This window comes from Astyanax mexicanus, chromosome 16, assembly GCF_023375975.1.
Source record: "Astyanax mexicanus isolate ESR-SI-001 chromosome 16, AstMex3_surface, whole genome shotgun sequence".
Lineage (NCBI taxonomy): Eukaryota > Metazoa > Chordata > Actinopteri > Characiformes > Acestrorhamphidae > Astyanax > Astyanax mexicanus.
Genome location: NC_064423.1, coordinates 37,119,323 through 37,136,312, shown reverse-complemented (window position 1 = coordinate 37,136,312; position 16,990 = coordinate 37,119,323). Strand labels below are relative to the sequence as shown.

At 38.6% G+C, this 16,990-nt stretch overlaps 1 protein-coding gene across 8 annotated transcripts in view; it reads left to right on the top strand.

Annotated features, from left to right (window-relative positions):
- Positions 1 to 12,251: 12,251 nt before the first annotated feature.
- The window catches only part of LOC103032915 (plectin), a 283,581-nt gene continuing 278,842 nt past the window's right edge, over positions 12,252 to 16,990 (top strand). For 2 of the 8 annotated variants that reach the window (XM_049465599.1, XM_049465598.1), the window contains exons 1-3: positions 12,253 to 12,964; positions 15,300 to 15,386; positions 16,431 to 16,577. The gene's annotated coding sequence lies outside the window, so the exon portion shown is untranslated. Of the gene's footprint in view, positions 12,965 to 15,299; positions 15,387 to 16,430; positions 16,578 to 16,990 lie in introns of all 8 variants that reach the window. The other 6 variants (XM_049465593.1, XM_049465595.1, XM_049465597.1 and 3 more) reach the window with 6 other exon arrangements.

Sequence of the window (16,990 nt, the reverse complement as noted above, 5' to 3'; positions counted from 1 at the left end):
TATCTTTGCAACGAAAAACACGGGTGCGCCTTTGCCTTAATACAACCTAGGCAGGTGTCAACAGTCAGACATTCATTGCTATCATGGTGTTGAATTGTCAACAGCAGTGCTCAAAAACCTATAGCACGTGTTTGTTTGGAGCTAGGCAAACTTTTACATCAACAATACAAAATAAAATAACCTTATTCTACATCAATACAAAATATAGGTCATTGTTATTTTATTTAAATCACCTGCGCAAGCACCTGTCCAGGTAGCTGCGATGTTAAAATAGCAATCCGCCAAAGGCGTATTTTTTGCACCCTTGCGATATCAAAGACACACCAACACGCCTTAAATTCAGCTGCACGACCTGCAGTTGACCGGTGTGCTATAAACTAAAATAAGGCCTATAATAATATAACAGTAAGAAACTGTTTTTTCATTATTTACTTATTTACTATTTTTTATTTACACTGCAAAAAACTAAATCTTAGCAAGTGAAACTTTCTAAATTTAAGGCAATAAATCTTATTTTCTTCTCTGATAAGACTTTTTGTCTTACTAAGCATTGTGTGTAAGTGTAAGATTATTTTGCTTATTTTAGGGATAATTATCTTAATCATTCTTACTTAGAATTTGTATCTTATTTAAAGTAATTTGAGTTATTCTGATTCTTGTGACCAAAAACAGTGACTTTTTTGCTTGATTTAGGTGTTACTTCACTCATTTTGAGACTTTGACATTGATTTTTGCTTAATATACATATATTTGTCCTAATTTGCATATATTTTGTCTAGTTTTTGTCAATGGATTTTTTTCAGAGTTTTGGTTGTACAACAACCAACAGGATAAATCCTGCCCTCTCTTCAGTTTTCAGTAGTGATACGATTGAGTTGTAAAGCAACAACTCAATTACGTCACACAGATGAGTGAAATAACTGCGTCTAAAAATAAGCCCATACATAAGAGATCAGCCCTTCAAACAGTCAGACGAGCTCCTGTTTTATAACTGGAATTTATGGACGTGAGTGTTGTCACCCACCACTTGTTATGAGAGCTCAGCGCTCAGCAGAAGATGAGCTGTGAGAACGGGGTGAGACTGTGAGGGAGAGACACGCTTTACCCATAATTCACCTGTCTGTCTGCAGAGACATCAGCACCCTCTGATGACCATGAGAAACTGGTTATCTTACACTTCCGGGACTGGAGAGGCGTCTGCAGGGTCAGGGTTTAGTATGTGTACAGCATACGCTGTGGAATTTGTCCTGTGTTTGCATTGATTAGCCATAACATTAGTACCACCTGTCTAATACAGATTTGACTATAGAAGGTATGCACTCCACAAGGATGCCTATTACACTAACCCCAGTTCGCTGTTTGTTTTATCTTTGAGCACATTTGCTAGATACTGACCGCTGCACACCCCGGGAACATACCACAAAGTCTGCCTGATGTTTTGAAGACGTTCTGACTTAGTGGTCATTTTTGCTGTTTAAACACATCACCTGTGTCTAATATATCCACCCTTTGACAGATATTACTGTAGATAAAGATTATCAATGTTTTTACTTCACTAATGGTACTAATGTTTTGGCTAATCCGAACCTCATAAGAGTTTAAATGGGACAAATTATGCAAAGCTCAATTTTGCGTGTTTTTTTAAATTTCCAACTGTGTTTCGACTGCCCCTGTAAAAACCTATAAAAATACTGCACCTATAAAAACACATTCATCAATTTTCTGTAAATCAGCTGAAATTTGAGTTACTTTGATGTCACGATAAGAAAATCTGCATAGAACCACCCGGGAACCACACCTCACCCATCAACCTCCACCAGAGCCCCACCCACTAGATCAGTTAAAGAAACACCACTTCGGTCTGCTGGTTGAGAACCTCAGACAGTACAAAGCAGGATTAGCCAACAGACCTCTTCTGAGGGAGTGATCTGTACCTGCTGCCCATGGCAAGTCAGCAGCTGTGGCAAATAAAGACAAAATGTATGCATCTCCTAAACATTATTAATTAAATGATTGTTATCCTTTAAATAGGTGTAATTGATTTAATAATATAATGGTCTTAAATCGCAATTAACTGTGGTATCATTAAAAATTGAATGAGAAGGGGTATCCAAACTTTTGCATGGTACTGTATATACATCGAGTATGAATCTCCTAATTATTATTAATTAAATAATATATAATTATTATTAAATAATTATTATTAATACATAATATATAAAGAATAAGAATTCTTTAGATGTAAAAATGGTCTTGAAGTCTTAATTAATTAATATATTTTTTAAATATTGCAATTAAGTCTGGGACAATATATCAAGCAAACAAAAACAGTTATTGTGACAGGCCTACATCAAATCAAGGCAAAATCCTAAAATGTAAGCGTCAGAGCAGAGCGTTTATGCAGATGATTCAATCTTATACTGCTCAGCAGATTCTGCACACGCTGCACTAGAAAAACTCCAGCGTTCTTTTAACAGTCTATTTCTTTTATTTATTTTCTTTTACTATTTTATTCTTTCTAATTTCTTATTAAATGTTTTCAATCCCCTAAAGCTCTGTCACTATGAGCGGGAGGTCGCAGGTTCAAACCCCAACTCATGCAGATTTGCCATCAAGCTGCCGGAGCTCAGAGGGAGCACAAATGGCCCTGCTCCCTCCGGGTGGGTAGGTGGCGCTCTCTCCCCACATCACTCCTAGGGTGATGTCCACAGCACAGGGCTTCTGTGAGCTGATGTACCGTAACCTAGTCGCTGCGCTTTTCTCCAAGCGCGCTGGCTACTCGCTGGCAAAGCAGCTCGAAAAGAAGCCATGGCTGACTTCACATGTATCGGAGGAAGCATGTGCTAGTCTTCACCCTCCTGGTGTGTTGGGGCATTACTAGTGATGGGGGGAGTCCTAATAAGTGGGTTGGGTAATGGACTGTGTAAATTCGGGAGAAAATGGGAAAAATTTGAAGAAAAAAAAGTTTTCAAAAAGCTCGGCAACATTGTAAATAAGGGTCGGCCTCAATGTATTCCAAAGTGAAAATAAAGGTTAAATGATTGATTGAAATCTCTGCTTCATGCATTATTTTTACATCCCAAAAACAGGACACGTCCAGCAAAAAAAAAGCACGAATAGTCACCCTGGTTAAGAGATAATACTGTGCGTTTGATTTTTCACCTTACTTATCACGTTCCCTTTCTAAAGCAGTGGGAGTGAATATAAGAAAAAGCTGATGCCCATCATTACCTCCACTCCCGCTGCTCTCAGACGTAAGGTATTAGCTGATGGCGAAATTACCAGGAAAAGAAATCACTCTGCATATAATGAATTGCAGCCACCATTACACCAGCGGTCTCTGTTGACCAGTGTCCCGCTCTGCCGGGGCTGTTGTACTTACACATGAGAATATTCATCAAGCCTTATTTTCCCTCCAAACAGGGAGAATCAGAAAAAAAAACGTAATGGAGGGGCCGGACGTTTAATGCACAGCATTAATAACTGGAGTTCAGGGACGGGTGGTGGTGATGGCGGTGGTTGTGGGGGGTGTAAGGGCTGCTAGGGCAGGGAAAATTAAAACGAGGGAATCTTGCACCCCACCTCCTACTTTAATTGGAAATTTAAATTTCCCATAATGGATCCTGACATCTCAAGTCACCAAAATCCATCATTCTGAAGGGTATTATTCCTCAATTAACCTGTCACCCCAAAGCGCCCGGCGTCTTTCTGCCCCGGCCCGCACAAAAGAAATGAAGAATTCTAATTACCTTCAAATGTAAAGCAGATTGATAATTCACTTTCGCCACCTCGACTCTCTCCTTCCTTCTCTCTCCTTCTCTCTCTTTCTCTCCAGCGTTCTCCCACTTTCTCCTCTTCTAGATGGAGGAAGGCCCCTGCAGAGAACGTCCAGTCTTTCCTTCATTTACGCTTCCCCTGATAGGACGTCCTTTCGTTAACCTTGATGGCTGATTGAGAGTTGGAGTGAGTGTCTGTACGTGTGGTCGTGATCTTAGGTTAAACCAAGCTTTCATTTCACTCATGGTGTTCTGTACCCTAATCTCATTTAAGATCATCCTCATTGTGGGAGGTGTGGTTGTTGATATGGACTGCAGTTCAGAATTATGGAAGAATGACAGTAGAATTACAGTAGAATTACGAAAGAATTACAGAAAAAATACATAAGAATCCACTGCAAAAGAAGTGATATACTATTTTTATTGAATATCTTCTTGGTCTTTATCCTCCCAAAGTAAGCATAAGGCCCAACGTGTGAAAATTTGTTGCACATTAGTTTGATATTGCACCTGTGCCATCAGGTGTTTGTATGCAGCCCATATTGGGCAAATGCGCATTTTTACCTTGGGCCAGTGGCATTGGGCCAACAGCTTTTCTCGTGGTTGGTGTGGCGCAGTGGATAACACCACCTCCTGCTTATGAGCTACCACATGATGTGGGAGACTGGGGTTCAGTTCCTGGTCTGGGTGACTATACAGCACTACACCAATAAGAATCCATGGGCAAGACTCCTAAGACTACATTGGCCCACTTCTGTAATAAGAACAACCTACATACTGTAGTGCCAATGGGTACTACATTGGGCCTTTGGGTACACAGCAAAAAAAAAAAACTAGATCTGAATGAAGTGATCTAATTTCAGGCAATAAATCTTTTTTTCCTTTATATAAGGATTATTTTATGCTTATTTTAGAAATAATGAATGTAATCTGCTTTACTCAGTATTTTCACCTTATTTTAAGTAAATTGATCTCAAAATAAGCACTAAAAGGATTCAAGGAGACTGTATTGCCATTTGCATCACATGTGGTACATGGGTTGGAATGAAATTGTAAAAAAAATCTCATGGCCCAGTTCTGCCCCCTCCCCAAAATATTGTTAAAATAATACAAATAAAATAAAATAAAATTTAGCTTGGTTTAAGTTTTATTTGCTTATTTTAAGGAATGTCACTAGGAAATGCCAATGGATTTTTTTTGCGGCGTATTTACCCACTTGTGTGGCATTGGCCCTTTTTGGCTAGACTATACATGGTGGACGTGGTGGACGTGTCTCTCCAGTGTCCTCTTTCTAAAAAGATATGGTGACCCTGCCTTTAAACAGTGGTTAAAGTTGCGAAGACTTTCCAGTATCACAGATCATTAAGACGCTGTTACGAAGAAGTCGCACAACCACAATACAGCTAATTGACAACATCTAATCTTTTATTTGAGAGCACGACTCAAAACTAATAGTGCTTTGCTCTTGGCCTTTGCGACATCTCGCTACAATAGTTGTCGACGTCTTGTTTACTTGTCTTATACTTCATTGAAAAGCTCTTGAAGAGGGAACGACGAATCTTTTGAGAAGACTGGAGTATTCAAAGGGTGGAAACAAAAACACATGGAAAGCCATTTAAAAACAACCTTGACATTATTTTCTGTTTTTCCCAAGTAGCAGCAGTTTCCTTCTTTCAATAAGACAAAAGGCCACGCCGAAGACGAACATATTCTGCACAACAAAGACTCCTGCCTGTTTGTCTTTTGTTGTGGATAATGAAAAATAGATTCCCTTTGACAATATACCGCTTAACTTCTCTGTCCGCAATGGTTTCTGTAGGCTGCGGGCTATTTTTCTAAACAGCGCCATTAACAGAACACATAATTAGCGCTGACAGACACAGCTTTACTCACGCTGTAATTGTGTTTTCTACCCTCGTCCGTGTTATTGTCCCCCTGCTCAAGTCGCAATCAGTCACTTCCATTGTTTCCTTACATTTGTGCAGAATTAGATATTATTACGCCGAAAGAAGCATAACATCAGTCAAGTAATGGACATGTCCTGACTGCTATTGTCGCTCTACAATGTGGGGAGGGGGGAGCATCTCATCAATTTTCTGGGATTGTAAGAGAGATGATGAACTGCGGGGTTTATTCTGATGTGTGTAGGAAACTTCTCTGTGAAAGGAACTTGCAAATCAAGCAACTTGCAACTTGGATTGAAACCACTGCCTGTAGAAAAGTATGAGGAGTGCAGCGTCTCTCAAAATTAAAGCTACCACAGATCTAGCGCCTCTGCTGGGTGGCTGCAGCATGATGTGTGGCTCCGCCCACCCCTATATTTCAGTATTTCTATAGCTAAGCATGGTCTCCGCCCATTTTTCATCTCATTTTTCTCTTCTAAACTGTTTTTCTATCTCTAGTGTCCCAACAATTGCATGTTTTAGTTTGTACCTTGTACTTTTGGCTAATATTGGCTTATTTTAGATTATTTTCCCCCAGAAATCAGTGCAAAAACCTTACTTATCAGTCATCTACAGTATATTGTAAGTCGTCTGTATTACATGGAGTAGCTGAGTTGTATTCTGTCCAGTTAATCATTAACTACTACTACTTATAGTATTTATCATGTAGTCGTATTGTGCTGTTGGATGCAATAAAAGACACTTAAAATTTCTGTATTTTTTTCTGGTAGGTCTGATGTTGTTTAACATTAGTAAAGTTAAATGCTGGTATGCTGGACTCATTAGTATTTGTACTCATTCTCAGCCAGTACTCTAGCAGTAATCTGCACCTGATCCGAGTACAAATATCATTAAAAACATAATTTTATCTTCTGTTAATCGTAACTGGTGCACGTGGTACTGTAATGTAATGCAAATATAAATAGTTTGGTACATAAATTAGCTAAAACATCAGCTAACTGCAATTTTACTGTTGGCACATTACACTTACTAGATAAACTGGAAATCCTTTGACAAATCGTCTTTGCTTCTGGTTCTTGGGGCTGCACTGTAACTTAATAAAGGTGGTCTGAGATGCTTGGTCTACGCCAGGGGTGTCCAAACTTTTTTTGTTGGGGGCCAGAAGGAGAAATATATTTGAAGTCACGGGCCACACTGTAATAAAACAAATAATGAAATATACCACTTTAAATAATACTTTTTTCCTGATTATTTCATTTACACACCATTTTACTTGACTTACTATCTTTATCTTTGACAGTGTTGTGTAAACTAAGATTTTTCAAAATGTTGTTTAATTTCATGATGTCTCTTAATATTAAACTCCTTAATTACGGCAACTTTTAGACTCTTTTTAGACCTTTTTTTCTGCGCTAGAAATGCGCACCCTCTCCACTTTTAGACTCTTTTACCCCGTTTTTCTGCGCTAGAAATGTGCACCCTCTCCGCTTTTAGACTCTTTGGCCCGTTTTTCTGAGCTAGAAATGCGCACACTCTCCGCTTTTAGACTTTTTGGCCCGTTTTTCTGCGCTAGAAATGCGCACCCTCTCCGCTTTTAGACTCTTTGGCCCATTTTTCTGCGCTAGAAATGCGCACACTATCCGCTTTAAGACTCTTTGGCCCATTTTTCTGCGCTAGAAATGCGCACCCTCTCCGCTTTTAGACTCTTTGGCCCGTTTCTGACACCTAGCGTTCAAACTTTGAATCTCACATTAAAAAAACCTGCTTAACAGCAGGCCAACTTTTGGGATCTACCAAATAAGTAGGTGATGAGTCTTTAATATGCAGACTCTGGTTGCAGTTTCAACATCATGGTGGGCATACTTTGCTGGAACCACGACTTCATTATTACTTATCTGCATGGATTGGAATGAACTGACCTACCATGTTTCTTAGATGGAATGGGAAACCTCTGCTCTCTGGCCAACAACAAGCTCTCTGACAAAGCTAAATGATGATGAACCAGGCGATGTTAACAATAAAAAAGGATGGATGGAAGAAGAGAGAAGAAAAAGAAAGGCCTAGAAGTCAAGGAGGGCATGGGCTGTGAGTGGTGGTGGAGAGAGAAAGAGAGGGGGGGGTGAGGGTAAGGGGACCCGACAAATGACTGAGATAAGACACCTGCCTGCTGGCACAATGACGGACTAGCTGGCAGTCACACAGCCGACGATTTTTCTTTATTTTTTCAAATAATTTCGATTTAATTAAAGGGCTAGGGGGGAGAAATGGCCCAAGCTGATGGTATAATGAGTTGCCGAGGGACATCTTTTTAATAATCTCCGTTTGTAACAAAGACATTGCCAAGTCTTGCTTTGCTTGTGAGTCACAGGGCCTGGGTGGCCGTGCACTTTCATTGCCCTGATAAATCTTAGCGGGCCTCGGGACCGCATTCTGTTGCAGAGGCTTCTGATTAAACTGATGACTTCATTTCACCTTCAGCGCTAACCTACAACAGCAGGCCGTGCGTGTGACATTAGCACAGGGCTGCTTTGCCCTGGATCGGCAATGGCAACAATGACAAAGGCTTGATGATAATGCCAAGGTTGTGTCTGGACAGTTTATTCAAGTTTCACAGTAGGTGTGGGAATTACAGGGCGTCTGACGATATGATATCATTGCGATACATTGCCCATGATAAAGATGATGACAAGCAATTAAGTGATTTTGTAATACTTAATATATTTCAAGACAGTTCTTCTCCACTATATGTAGTGGTAGGGGTCTTGCACAAGGACTCTTACTGGAAGCGTCGCTGCTGTGAGCAGTAAACGCTGAACATACCGCACTCTTAGTGTGTAAACAGCATGGAGCAGCAGAGAGAGCGTTTGGTGTAAAACCCAACCAACCACACCATATTGGGTAAAGCGATGCGTTGGGAGACATGGTCATAGCATAGTCACCCAGAGCTGGAATTGAACCCCACTCTCCCACATGGTAGCTCACTGGCAGGCGATAATGTTATCCACTGCACCACGCCAACCACATCAATTGTCTATGATGCTTCATGCCATCTGTGTTACTAAAGGAATTTTGGATTAATTTATGTCAGATACCCAGACAATTAGACAGCCAATTTTTATTTATTTATTTATTTTTTTTTTTTAATCATTTTTTCATATTTTCATCTCTTTCATCATATAACGTGTTGGCACTATTGCAGCAGCTGGAGTCACTACTGCTGCACTATTTGTAGCCACTAAGAATTTTTGCCCTCTAACTCTTTATGAAATGTATAGAGACGATACTGACTGTGTCTACCAACCCATCTTTTTTATGTTGTGTGGTTGGTTAGGTTTTACACCCCATTCATTCCAGTAGAAAGCAATTGTGTAAAAAATTTTTTTGCTAAAAACACTATGCATACTCAGTAGCTACAGGTGCACCCAAAAAAAAAAGAATATCATTGAAAACTTACTTTTTTCAGTAATTCAGTTCAAATTGTGAAACTCATATATTATCTAATTGTATTACACACAGGGTGATTTATTTAAAGTGTTTATTTCCTTTATTGTTAATTATTATGGCTTACAGCCAATGAAAACCCAAATATCAATGTCTCAGGAAATTAGAATATTACATAACACCAATTGGCGCTTTTTTAACAGTGTGTCAAGTCCTGCTGGAAAATGAAATCCGCATCCCCATAAAAGTTTTCTGATATGCACCTGTACATGCAAGTCTGAATCGTGCAAGCAGGGCAATGTGTGACCAAGAAAATAATGATAATGCCAAAGACATATGATGTCCAATCAACTAGTTTGGAGACAATTTACCACATTAATGATGAATGTCAGATTTCCCACCACTACATAGAGATCAAAAGACATTTCATTTTGTAGAAGAGAGTCATGCAGAAGCAGATTTTTAATAATTTGCTGAGTTTCTATTGCAGCAGTCAGTTTTACAGAATGAAATAAGGCTCAGCGCTCTTCACAGCACATTATAAGAATTCTAATCTGATAATAATCAGCCGTGTGATGTTTTATTCATCATCAAAACCGATAGAAGATTTAGGCCAGGAAACAAATATCTTCATAATAAACTGGTGCTAGAAGCAAAGATTTTCTCTCTAGTCCATAATCTGATAATATAGCAGTCATATGGCTTCCATGGCCTGCCGTCTGCCTCTCAGTGCACACTCTCAGCACTCTGACTCAGAGAAAACTATAAACCAGAATATAAAACAATATAGCCTACAACAAAATACAAGAAAATATGTACCTGTCGTCTTCATTTTCAGAGCAGAACGCTGAACTGGGATCAGTTTAATCTTTAATGTCATGCACTGACCCTGCTGTACTTTACTCAGCATAAAAAGGGTTTGATAGTCAGGCTGAGCAGATGGGTTTAGCAGGGTACAGCTAGTGTACACTGTAAAAATACAGTTTAAAGAAGTGGTCTTGTGAAGAAATGATATGTATATAATTTCCCACTGATCCTGATCAGTCAGTCAAATAGAATTGGATACTTTAGGCTGGAATTTGATGGTTAACATGGTTAAAAAAAAAGCTGTTAATTTAGATGAAAACACTCCCTATAGTGTGGGCTAGTGTATGTTGCATTTAATTTTGGTCATGTTGGTAATACTGGTCAACCAGGTGTAGCAGGCTGTGCCTTTTAGCAGGCATGGTGTCCAGATTCAGCCTAAGCGATATTTAAAAACTCTTATTCATTCCTGTTTTACTGAAATATAGCTATCAAGGTTGAATTGGCCAAGCCAAGCCCACATCCGGGATCCACCACCCTCCATACTACAGTGAATGATCGTCTAGAATCAGATAGACCCGGGTGCCTATACGTTTAATTAGATCCAGTAGTCAGAATTAGAGGTCTCCCCTTAGAGACAGAAATTACCACAATAAAAGCTTATATGTGAGTTTTACGTTTTGTACTGAATTACTGAAATAAAGTAACTTTTCAGTGATTCTCTATTTTTTTAGGGGCACCTGTAGGCTGACTGAGTGGACAGTTTTCATAAAAAAAAAAAAAAAAAAAATATATATATATATATATATATATATATATATATATATATATATATATATATATATATATATATATATATGTTTTAAGGCAATGCTTTCTACTGGAATGAATGGGGTGCAAAACCCAACAAACCATTTGGTAGCATGTAGACACCACAGTACCTAAGTACCACAGCAGCTATTTGATGTACCATAGCAACTGCCTGGCAACCACCTAGAGAAAAATATATATATAAACCACTAGGCATCACCACAGGAACCACCTAGCAACCACTGAGCAACACCATAAGAAAAATAGATCACTTTGTGTGTAATAAATCTATATATTATATGAGTTTTTTTTTAGATGCACTAATATATATATACATATTGTTTTTAAAGTATGTTCTAAAATATTTTATTGTGTAAAATGTGTGTTTTGGAATGAAATGCAATTTATTTAAAAAATAAAACAATTATATCTAGTTACATACATTATGGCTACGTTCACATTACAAACCATAGTGCTCATATATGTGTGTGATGTGAACGAATCTGTCCCTGAAACGCCTCACATGTGCACATTGATACGTGTATAAATGTTGCCTGCTTCACCAGCAACAAAAAATGTCATATTTGAGAGACGACTCATAGCTTTATAAAGGGAAATGGATGAGTTAGCAGCTCATATGTGGAGCATTTTTTGCTGGAGTGGAGAAACAGTAAACAGCTGATTTGAAGTTCATGCTCAGGTCGAGGAGGAGAAAAAAGGCCAGGCGGTTTGCTTTTGCTGTTTTTGCAGCTATAGCTGCACAGCTGCACCAAGAGATGCAGTGTGGGTACCAGAAAGAAGCATGTAGCGCTAATGCTAATGCTTAAAGCAAAAAAAGGACATGAAGGACATGAATTTTGATTTGACCGTTCACTTTCATGTTGCATGTCCATGGATCGGATACATATCCGGTTTAGGAACACATATGAAAGTGACTATGAAATCTGATTTGAAAAAATCTGACTAGGCACGTTCACACAGCCATGAAAAATCAGGTTCATCGGATTTGGGTCACTTCATTCTGATAATGTGAACGTAGCCAATGTTTTTGTTGCATATTGGATCTCATTCGCTCATTATGTGCTAGGGGTAAAGATATCTCAGAATATCAGGTTTATGATAATAAAAATGATATGATAATAAAAATGATAACACATGAATTTTGATTTGAATGTTCACATTCATGTTGCATGTCCATGGGTCGGATACATATCCAGTTTAGGAACACATATGAAAGGGACTCTGAAATCTGATTTGGCACGTTCACACAGCCTTGAAAAAATCGGATTTGAGTCACTTCATCTTGATAATGTGAACGTAGCCTATGTTTTTGTTCCATATGGGATCTCATTTGCTCATTATGTGCTAGGGGTAAAGATGTCTCAGAATATCAGGGTTATGATAATAGAAACGTTGTAAAATACATATATTGTAGGAATATATTTACCCAACTGAATATACAGTAACTGAATTGGACTGAATAACACAGACTTCAGGTTGCTAGGCAACCGCTGCAGCTTGCAGCATGCTTTCCCCTTCCAACGCCATTTTCATCTGTTTGCTCTGTTTCCCTGGAAATCAGCGCTTCTGACTCCAGCTCCCGGATCACGCCCACCCGGCACAGTCTCTGCTTGTGATTGGTGGTTGCTGAAGGGCTGTGAGTGATTGTGGGCTGTGATTGGCTGTGAGTGCTGTCAGTCACGGTGTGAGCAGGTTGTGCGGTGCAGGGGAGCAGCGGGGCGGGTAGTTGGAACTGTGGAATGAGAGAGATGAGCGCGGGGCTGATATTAATATCAGATACTGAGCTTTTTACACTAAAACACGCAGATTAATACAGATAGAAATGTTCAGAATAAAGGAGAAGCCGCGCTGCGGGAGAGCGGGCAGCGGCTAGAGCCCAGGAGCCGGTCAAACAGGTAGTTAGCTAATTAGCTAACTAGCTTAGCTAACCAGCTAACCCGGCTCGCGCTGGCTGCTGTTACTAACGAGCTAACTACCGCACGCGACCGCCACTGAGTTACAGCTAGTCCGCTAGCCTGTATGTTTGTTTGTCATTTCCAGGCCTGACAGCGGCGGTTAACTGTCCTGCAGGCCGTTACACCTGCTGTAAAACTGCTTAAACAAATCCGCACCTTCACTTATTCCACTGTTAATCCCTCATATCTTCCAGAAAACACACCGGAGAGGATACCGGCCGCTGCAGAGCCGAATAATGGGTGAAGAGCACAGGTGGGTGGAGTAGCTCACCTAGCTAGCTAACTAACTAACTAGTTACCTTTAACCACTCTCATTTAACGTTAGATTAACCAGCTAATTAAAAGTTTCTGTGACTTAATTCCCCCACTGAAATACTGAATCAAGTAGAAATAAACCAGGTTAAACAGCAAAACAAGCGAAAAAACAACAAACAAGCTCGTGTACCTTCCTTATATAAATAAAACGGGTCAAACAGCAAAACGAACTCCTGTTTCTTCCTAAATAATTAGGTTACCTAGCGATTAATAAAAACAATAACTACTTCACTCACTGAAATTCAACAGGTTGGACAGCAAAACAAAAACAAACAAGCGCCTGTACCTTTCTTATATAAATAAAACTGGTTAAACAGCTAAATACTTTTTACTGGCCTAACCAGCCAGTAAAGAAAAACTCCTTAAGCCCTGACTGGTCATTGTGCTATATGTAAAACTTAAGATATCCAGTGTGATAGCATAGTAGTGCAAATCGCATGAAAATGAGCAAAAACATGGATCAGCAGTAAGGGGTTAACAGTATCTACTGTTAGCACAGGTGGGTAGAGTAGCTGACTAGCTTCTTAACTAAGTAGTTAACTTGTTGCCTTTAACCACACTCATGTACATTAACCAGCTAATTAAAACTTTCAGTAAATATTTCACTTACTAAAATACTGATAAAATAAAACAGGTTGGACAGCAAAACAAACATAAAAAAACAACAAACAAGCGCCTGTTCCTTCCTAATGTAAATAAAACAGGTTAAACAGCTAAGTTAAATACTTAAACACTCTTAAATAACGTAAAGAAACACACCTTAACAGTAACTACTTTACTCACTGAAATACTAATAATAGGTGAAGAGCACAGGTGGGTAGAGTAACTGACTAGCTTCTTAACCAACTAGTTAACTACCTTCAGCTATTCTTATTTAGATTAACTAGGTAATTAAAATTATCAGTGACTACTCAATTAAAATACTGACTCATGTAGAAGTAAAACAGGTTAAACTTCAAAACAACAAACACGACTGTTCCTTCCTGAATAATTACGTTTACTAGCTAGCTAGTAAAAAAAGTCAGTAACTACTTTACTCACTAAAATAAAACAGGTTAAACAATGAGCAAAACAACAAATAAATCCCTGTTCCTTACTAAATACTTAGGTCAGTACTTAAGTTAATACTTAAGTTATGTTATTTAGATAAAAGTTTCTGTAACTACTTCGCACACTAAAATACTGACTCAAGGAGAAATAAAAATAGGTTAAACAGCAAAACCAATAAAACAAACAAACAAACAAACAAACAAACAAAAAACTCCAGTTCCTTCCTTATATAGTGTTAAATAACAGTTTAAATAGCAAAATAAACAAAACATCAAACTCATGTTTCTTACTAATATAAAGCAGGTTCAGCAGCAAAACAAACACCTGTTTTTTACTAAATAATTATTTTAGTTAGCTAGCTAGTTCACTCACTGAAATAAAACAGGTTGAAGAACAAACTGAACAAAACAACAAACAAACTCCTGTACCTTCCTAATATAAATAAAATGAATTAAATAGCGAAACAAACAACAAAATCCTGTTTCTTCTGAAATAATTAGGCTAACTAGCTTTTGAAAATCAATAACTACTTCACTCACTGAAACACTGATTAAAGTAGAAATAAATCAGGTAAAACCGCAAAACAAGCAAACTACTGTACCTTCGTACGTTATCATGTTTCATTACAACCGAAGTCCATTTCATATTATATTTCTCCTTCAGTAAAGTAAAACAGCTGAAGGCACTTATTAGAGTGAGTGTCCACAAACATTTGGACATATAGTGAGTGTATTAGTAAAATGTTAGCTGTCTGCGATGGTGGATGAATTCAGTGTTGTCATAATCCACTTGCCAAGCTAGATACTTTCAGATCTAGATATACGCTGGATTATATTTTAGCTTCAGAAGTTCCTTTTCCAGGAATGCCATAGAGATCTTGCTAGTGCCAAAAAAAGTGCCACAATGCTGTGAAGTAGATGTTTTTGATCTAAAGCTTCTTCTGCTGGAATCATGTGATGTAGGCTTACTTCCTTTATTCATACTTTTATTCTCTTGCTTATCAAACCACTTAAATACTGTGAACAAGTATCCTACACCTCGCTAATCCACTACGTTTGAAGCGGGTTCACTTACATGGCCCACACTACAAGTTTTTCACATCTGCAATCTGGAAGACACGTCCACTGTTCGTTTCATTAACAATGTGCAGGTTTTGCTGTGTTTGATATCAGGAGCTTCTAAGACGGCTTTGAGTAAAATTGCTTTTATGTTCTCTTCTTCAGCATTAAAGCATCGCCTGCTTCCCTGATTAATTACTGCTGTTGCTGAGAACATAGCCAGCCATTGTGATCTGAAGCGCCGAGCCCTTCGTAAGTTTTGCAGCACGTAATTAGAAATGATGACATGTGAAAAACAAGAGCTTAATACACTTGGGGAATGTGATGTGCTATTAAAACCATTTATCGTGTGGCCAGTAAAAAAAAAAAAAAGGGGGCCTAGTGGAGATGGGTAAGGCTTTGGTTGTCAGCTCAGGCTATTGTTCTGTTTTTCTGTATTAACTGTATTAGAGTATATGTTGTAGTTAAACTGTGTTTAAGATGTTAATGTGTAAGAAAATATGTTATGATATAGAATATCATGCTCTAGTTACTTTTGTATTCTTAAAATCCTTAAAATAAAGAGTACTGGTATTTACTATATTGTCACTTTTGGGCCATTTTTTGTACCCAGTTTAGCTAGGCCAATTGTCCCACTCATTCAGCTGCTACGCAGCTGTATACCCCATATCACAGGTGATGCCTCAACACAAGGAGGATAAAGACTAACACATGCCTCCTTCAACACATGTGAAGTCAGACTCCGCCTCTTTTTGAATTGCTGCTGATGCGTGCTCGGAGAAAAACGCAGTGACTCGGGTCTGATACACCAGCTCACAGACTCTTTGTGCTGATCAACATCACCCTAGGAGTGATAAGGGAAAAGAGCGCCATCTAGCCACCCAGAGACAGCAAGGCCAACTGTGCACTCTCTGGGCTCTGGCAGCTGATGGCAAGCTGCATGACTGGGATCCGAACCAGCGATCTCCCAATCATTGTGGCAGCGCTTTAGACCGCTGGACTAATCAGAGCCCCCTTAAAGACCATTTTTGATAATTTTTATTTTTTTTGTCAATGTGAATCTGGCAGTTTTGTTTCCAAAGTTCATGATGAATAGAAGTGCTCTAGAATTATCAGTAATTAAATTTCACAATTTTTGCACTAACCTCCATTTGAAAGTTTAGAAGTTTTTACATTACATTATGAGATACATTAAGTTTTTGTTTGACTGTGACTATATATTGCACCACTTTAATACTAAGCATGAAAAAAACTGTATGAATATTGAGCTTAATTCTGTTCATGTTTAACATGTAGGTATCCGCACACAGAATGGCAAAGTTGATGGTCAGATGTTGTGGCCTATAGAGAAGCATGAAGATTTGAAGACAGAACTGAGTCTCTGCTATGAGAAGATCGGCCATACTTCAGCCCATCACGGAGTAGCCCATTGAACACATTCAGGTACGACAGTAAAGCACACTGATTCAGTGGCTGTAAGCCATAATCATTAACAATAAAAAAAGTAAAGCACTTTAAATAGATCATGCTTTGTGTAATTCCTCTATGTATTATGAGTTTTACATTTTAAACTGAATTACTGAAATTAAATAACTTTTCATTTATATTAAAATTGAATTCAATTATTATTTGAGGTACACTAGTATATGTTAACCTTGATTCATTGCGTAACGCACCACTCGTATGCATGGGTACACTTCAGAGGTTTACATTAAATGTCGTAATCGTGACACAAAAAGCTGGAAGTAGTTGGTTCTTGCAGTTCTGCCACTGCAAGTCCAGAGAGATTGGACCTGACAAGGACAGGGGAATGAAAGCTAGTGTTTTGAAGACTTTATAACTTTATTAGCACCGCG